Source organism: Equus przewalskii, chromosome 12 (assembly GCF_037783145.1).
Source record: "Equus przewalskii isolate Varuska chromosome 12, EquPr2, whole genome shotgun sequence".
Lineage (NCBI taxonomy): Eukaryota > Metazoa > Chordata > Mammalia > Perissodactyla > Equidae > Equus > Equus przewalskii.
Genome location: NC_091842.1, coordinates 13800936 through 13808546, shown reverse-complemented (window position 1 = coordinate 13808546; position 7611 = coordinate 13800936).

Below are 7611 nucleotides of genomic sequence, written 5' to 3'. Positions count from 1 at the left end.
GGAAAAGATGAGAAGGTATATAGTAATTTTCAAAAGTAAACAAGTTTTGGGGCGAAAAAGTCTTTCTAAAGTTATCCCAAATTTCATTTGTCTACCCTCAAACTTGTGTGACTAGGAAAAACCGTTCACCTGTTTTATGTTGTCATATGTGATATTTCCTAGCACTGACTGGGTGTTGTGAAATATCTTTTGCTTCCCATACCCAATAGATTGTACGCCACCCCATGCTGCATGAACTGCTCAACATTTCACTCCAGAGAGAACAGAAACAGTATTCACGTTCAGTTGTAGGGAAGAGCAATTTTATGCATCAATTCAAATTAGGCTTCATACTTGTACAAGACTCAGGAAACACTTTGTGTAGTGGCATGCTGTTTGAAAACCTTGCCTAGTGACCCCCATCATGTCCTAGATGAGAAGCTAACCCCGCTACAAGGTTAATAGAGCAGTCCAGAGAGCCGTGTCCACACCAGCAGGACGCAGAGACTAAGGTCAGCCAGAAGGTGGTTCACAAGTCATGAAGGCATTGGGCAGAGATGAGCAAAGTCAAGAAGGTGAGCTTGTTTGGGTTCCAATCATTATAATCAACTAGAAAGAAAAGGGCGCAATGGCCAAGCAGGATGTGTCAAGAGGTGGGACCCTGTTGTTGGTTGAATTGTATCCCCCAAAAAATATATGTTGAAGAGATATTTGCACATCCATGTTCATAACAGCATTATTCTCAATAGCTAAAAAATAGAAACAACCCAAGTGTCCATCGATGGATGAATGGATAAGCAAAATGTGGTGTGTTATATATATATATATATATATATGTATGTATGTACAATTCAGCCTTAAAAAGGAAGGAAATTCTGACATATGCTACAACATGGTTGAACTTTGAGGATATTATGCTAAGCAAAGTAAGCAAGCCACAAAAAGAGAGGTATTGTATAATTTCACTTATATGAAGTACTTACAGTAGTCAAAATTATAGAGTCAGAAAGTAGCATGGTGGTTGACAGGAGCTGGGAAGAAAAGGAAATGTCGAATTAGCCTTTGATGGGTATAGAGATGAAAAGAGTTCTGGAGATGGATGGTGGTGACGATAGCATAGCATTATGACAGTACTTCTATTGAACTGTACTCTTAGAAGTGGTTAAGATGGTAAACTCATGTTATGTATGTTTTACCATGATAAAAAAATTACAATGTTGAGTAATAAAAGCAAGTATATTCTACTTCCCATATTTTAAATGTGAAAATTTATTATATGTGTGTATGTGTACATATACTCACATATACATATATACACAAAATATCAGCTGAAATTTTAAGCACTAAATTCAGGAGAGAGTTTCCCCCCAGGGCAGCAGGGAGGGTAAGATGTGTTCCGGGAGCATTTCAAAGAGGCTTCAACAATTACACTTTAATTTTTCAGAAATGTGGTGGGTACAGGAATGCATATTAAATTATTTCGTATACCTCTTGTATATTTGAAGTATTTCACACTTTAAAAAATTGCGATAATACAGTGTCATTAAAAGGCGATTATAAAGGGTCAGCACAAGAGGAAGTAAATAAATTAGGCCTGGGGACCAGAAAATGCTACAGAAAAATGATAGCAATCAAGTTGAAGCTGAATGGATAAACTAGAATCTACCAAATAGAAAAATGAGAAGATCTCCCAGCCCTATGGACGGCCAGGGTACGCTTGGAATAAAGTACACATGGGTGAGAGCCCAAGAGGAGCCTGAAATGGTAGGAGACGCTCTGAGAAATTGTGCGGCAATGCCTTGGGTCCGTTTTCATGACAAGTGTGCCTTGGAGCATCTGCCCTGCACAATGCTGTGTGCAAACAGGCAGCCAGGGTCAAAGAAGTTTGGGTCTGCTACCTGCCTCGTACACCTCTTAAACATCCTTATCCCTGCTGGCTAAGCATTTCTTTCCAGCATTCCAGGGTGAATGCAGCTCTGGTAAGGTTCTGTCTACTTCTGGTCCACTACTGGCCCTTGAGCTCTTAGAGAGACTAGTTTATTCTGTGGGGCTCTGTTATGGACTGAACTGTGTCCCCCCAAAATTCATTTGTTGAAGCCCTGACCCAATGTGATGGTATTTGGAGAAAGGATCTTTAAAGAAGTAATTAAGTTTAAACGAGGCCATAAGAGTAGGGCCCTGATCCAATAGAAGTGGTGTCCTCAGAAGAAGAAGAGCCACCAAGGATGCTGTGCACAGAGGCAAGGCCGTGTGGAGAAGCAGCAAGAAGGTGGCCGTCTGCAAGCCAAGGAGAGAGGCCTCAGGAGAAACCAACCCTGCTGACCCTTTGATCTCAGATTTCTAGGCTCCAGAACCATGAGAACATAAATTTCTGTTGTTTAAGCCACCTAGCCTGTGGTATTTTGCTGTCACAGCCCTAACAAACCAATACAGCATGAGCTCTGCACAGGATTCCGCCCCATGCGCATGCCCAGAAGTGCAAGCCCCCAGGCAAAAGTGGCTGCAGAAGTCAGCTGGAGCTCCCAGCCAACCTTGCCCTCAGTAACAGTCTCTACCCATCTAGTTCTCCTTATCGAAGCAGCTCTCTGCAGCCTTCAAACAGATGATTGCTGTATTCACCTGGCTTTTCTAGTTGTTCCAGGCAGGAGCCTGGTTTGCCACCAGCTACTTCATCCCACTGGAAGCAGAAGTCCTTGATCTCCATTTCTCCTCCCCCTCTGCCCCCTCCTCCTTCTTCTCAACTTTCTGAAATAAAACACCGTACTTTTAGAGGGAAGGGACCATGTTTTCTCTCTTTGCATCCACAACACCTAGCCCAGTGACTGTCAGTCGATAGCTGTAGAATAGGATTGATTGTAGAATCTAGCATAGACATAGTAGATACTCAACAAATCAACCCATTGATTCAAAGCAATACGAAACATTGGGAATCTGGGATGCAGCCACGAAATCACAGAGCCAGAAGTCATAATAGAGAGCCTCTTGCCAAATCCCTCCTTTCACAGATGAAGAACATGGAGCCGTGTCAGGTTACGTGATGCGCCTGGTCCCAAATCACATTAGAGGCACAGCCCAGGGGAGACTAAGGCTGCTGATTCCCTTCTCATGCTGTCTCCTTGAAACCGCCTGCCAGAGTCTCCCCTGACACCATACGACCAAAATGGAGTCAGTCAAGGCTTCTGTCCAAATGCTAGCACCAGAGATTTTGATTACAAGAAGCCCCCTGAGCTGGCCTGACACTTCTTTCCAGTTGGAAGGAGGCGGGTAAGGAGACCCTGCTGTCAAGGAGCCCTATTTGGAGCTGAGGACAAGGTGTGGGATGCTCTGCTTTCGTTTCTGTGAACATCCCAATATCTGTTCTGGCTCTGATTCAGTACCTTCGAGCCTGTCTCTCCTATTCCTGTTGCTCTGTTTTTATAATGCCTAAAATTACAGTGATTCAGTCAACTGCTTACCAGATTCTCTTAAAAGTATATAACATTGTTAAAACCATTGTTTTTAAAAAGCTGCTTTAAAACATGACATTTATTAGCCATTATATTAAGATAAACTCGAAAGTTATCCCCAATATAGATGTTACCCTTTGATTTAAATTCCAACCTGAGTAAACTAGGCAAAGAACATTAAAAGCAGAATGGCTTTTAGGACCCACTGGGTAATGCTAGAATTTGTGGCATGCTAAACACTGGCAGAGCGTGCATGAGCCAGTCTTGGTTAATCACATTTGGAGCCCAATTAAACTTTTCCCGACTTGCTGTAGTTTCTACCTGGGCCCCGGTGAAGGGAGATCACAGCAGGCGAAATTGCTGTGGGCGGAAGGAAACTTTAGCTGGGGCTGGTGAGGTCAGGTGTGCTGCTCATTAACTGGGCTCATTGCAGAATCGGAAGGACAAGCAAGAACAGAGCCAGAGCAAAGCCAGTGACAGGAGGCTTGTAAACCCCCCAGAGCTGCTCTTTGCTCTGCGTTCCTGCAAACCAGAACTTCACCTCCCACTTAGCTATGAATGTGCCAAGGGTCATATCATGGCAGAAGGGCAGACAAGCTCTGTGGGGTCAGTGAGTTGGGACAAGGAATAACTTGAGCCCTTTTGGGGGAAGATGCCATCCTTCTGCGATGTTTATTAAGTTCAGTTGTCACCATACTGCAGATGTATGCTCATTTCTTTCAAATTTGTTGAGAAGGGCATCCAGAATACTGATCTCAGTCTCTCTTGGGGTGACTGTCTGAGGTTTTCATACTCAAAGCCCTGAGGAAGAAAAATTGCTTAATGCTTCTTCCCTTGGAAGAAGTGATCGTTTTGGTCAACCTGATGTACCTTTCAGGTGATTGGGTTGATAACACTGGGATGAGAGGTGCCTGCAGGGGCACTGGAGGAGAGAGCCATCAGGACTGGGAGAAGGAGACGGAGCTGAGATCTGAGTTGAGGGAACCTCCGTCAGGAGGTAGTTTTCTCCACTCTGCTTATGAGCTAAAAGTTAGAGGTGCCCCAGGAAAAGAAAACAGAACGTAGAAGAAAAGAAACATCTGCCACCGGGCTGTCCACTGGAGTTGACGCAAAGCAGAGGAGCTCCAGGGAAATTGGTACGGATGGGGCTTGGTGTCCTGCCTCCTGCCTCACCGTCTCCTGAGCAGAGCCACTGGCAACCACGTGGCAGGCTCCACTCTCTCTAAGTTCCCAGACCATTGAAATTTGCTCAGGAAGAATTCATCAGCAGCCTGAGGCCCCCTGCTCCTGTCAGAATGACCCTCAAAGCTCAGCTTCCCACATTCCCCTAGGCCTGCAGTGCCCTGTTCTGTGTCTGAGACCTATCCATTTCTCCCTAGGTGACTCACGACTAGAGGGTTGCCTTTTCTTCATTCATTTCTTCAACAAATAATTGTTGAGCTGTAGCATCCTTCAAAGCACTAGAGCTGTGAAAAAGTCCTTGCCCTCAAGAAGCATACATTCTAGTTGGGATGGGAGCTAGAAAGTACACAAACAAATAATCCCAGATGGTGAAGAGTACTAGAGAGGAGACAAATATTGCGGAATGATGCGGAACAATTGAGGGAGTGTTGGTCTTCTTTAGAATGGAGGTCAGAGGAAGCTACATTGAAGAAGCAACATTTGAGATGAGAACTAAGGCATGAAAAAGAAGTAGCCACATAAAATCTAAGGTAAGAAGACCCCAGGCAAAGAGGCCCCAGATTCAGATATGCATTTGTGGGAAAGAGCTTGGCATGTTGGAAGCCTGCAAAGGAAGCCTGGGGGCTGGAGCAAAGTGAGTGAGGGCAAGGGTGGAGGAAGATGGCTGGAAAGGTGAGAGGAAACCTGACCACTCAGGGGTCTCAGATGCATCCCTGCTGGGTGGCAAGCAGTTTGAAATAACACAGTAAGTGCAGTGAGAAGCCACCGGGTGGTTTTAAGCAGAGCAGTGATGCGATCCAGTTTAGACTCTAAGAGCCTCATTCTATGTGAGTAATAGATGGAACAAGGACAAGATTAGAGACAGGGAAACCCATTAGGAGTCCTACTTTGGTAAAGTGTCTGAGACATGTTGGGATTCAGACCAGCATGATGGCAGCCAAGTGGGAGACAAGCAGATTCGGAGGAAGTGTATTATGGAGCCAGACCCTGCAGGACCTGCTGGTTAATTAGGTGTGGGGATGAGGGAAGGAGGGTTTTCTGCTTTGAGCAGTTGAGCAGCTTGTGGTGACGTCCACGGAGATGGGGAGGACTAGGTGAGTAACCCACAGACTCGGGCGTTGGTAGTGTGGACGGAGGTGGAAGGTGTGGGGTTTGTTGAGGTTTCGCTTAGACATGTTGAGCTGTTTGAGAAGTATTAGACACACAAATGAAATGTCGAGCAGACAGCTGGATATACACCTGGAGCTCGAGGAGATGTCCAGCCTCGCTCCCTCTTTCTGTGTTCCTATTCTCTTAGCCTTCCTTGAAGGAGATAGAAGGGGCTCACAAAAACTACCTCAGCTTTGTCAACAAAGAGATGGGGATTTGAATCTCCTCTTGGCCACTTGATAGCTGAGTGGTTTTGGGCAAGGTACTTTGTCCCTCTGAACTCAGGTGTAACCTGACAGGGTTGTCTTGGAGATCCAAAGAGTTAGGCCTCAGTAGGCACACAATGCACGTTACCTTCTTTTTCTTCCCTATTCTTGCCCTCCAGTTATAGCCCAGGCATGGGGGCCTCCTGGTTCCAGTAAGCTTCCCTTTCCCAGGGGCTGGAGTTCTGTCCTTAAAGAGGGAGTCATGCACCAGATACTGCCTCCTCATGGAAACCACTTTTCCAGGATTCCCTGCAGGAATCCCTAAAACTAGTTTAGAGCCATGTGCTGGTGGAAGGGTTCTCCCCTTAGATACCCATGTGCTTCTTGGCTTTGAGGGCTGCAGCTGAGTTAGGTCCCCTGCCCCTGACCCACCCAAGTGACTGTTTCTCCTGCTAGGTACTGGTCCCTTCCCCATCCTGCCCTGCATTCTCAGACTGACCGCCTTGTCTAGCTCCTCTCTAAATTACTGCAAGATGTCGCTGGCTTGTTTCCCTGCCTGTGCTTTCCACCAGACTCATTTGTCCTGAAACACAGCTCCATTTAGGTCACTTCCTTGCACAGAAACTTCCAGTGACCCTGTTCAATTGCCCACAAAAATGAGTACAGGATCACCTTGGCATCTAAAGCAATGTGCACTGTGTCCCTGGCTTTCCTTTCTGAACTTCTCTTGGTCCCCTGCTTCACATACAGTCCATATTTTAGCTGAGAAGTTCTCAAACCTTGGTCTCACCACCCCCTTGCGCTTTAAAAAGTTATCGAGGACCCCAAGATACTTTGGTTTGTGTTAGTTATAACTTTATTACTACCTTATAGTTTAAAACTGAGAAACTATTTATTAACTAAATAATGAGTCCATTGTATGATAACGTAATAACACATTTTTACAAAACCAACTATATTTTCAAACCAAAACTTAGCGAGAACAGTGACATTGGCCTATATTTTTGCAAATCTCTAATTCCTGGCTTAATGGAAGACAGCTGGCTTCCCACGTCTGCCTCCTCTGTCAACCTGCTGCAATACGTTATTAAGTTAAATTATATGTAGAAAACCCAGTCTCACACAAACCTGTAGGTGGAAAAGCGGAGCCCTCAGGGAACCCCCTGAAAGGCTCTTGGAGACCCACAGGGGTCATGGACCCACCTTGAGAGCCAGGGCTCTGGTTAAACCAGGCTCTCCTCAATTCTTTGAATAAGCCCCTGACTTTACCGCGTCCATCCTGAGCTCACTCCTGTGACCCCTCCTCACCCTCCTTAACCTGTTGAAACCCTAATCTAGACCCCGGTCAGATTTTTACAACAGACAGAAGGAGCCACAAGGCCCCTGAGGAGCCAGCAGAGTCACGTGAGGAAAGAATGGGCACTTAGGACGATGCCCTAAAGCATTCCCCTGCAGGGCTGATATTCTCTCCGTGACCCAGCTCTGCCAGCCTCCACACACCCAGAGCTGGTAGTCGGCAACCGTCTCTGAGAGCTCCTCACATATTGTTAGTCTGCTGGGGCTGCCAAACAAAATAGCACAGACGGGGTAGTTTAAACAACAGACATCTATTTTCTCATGGTTCTGGAGGCTGTAAGTCCAAGATCAAG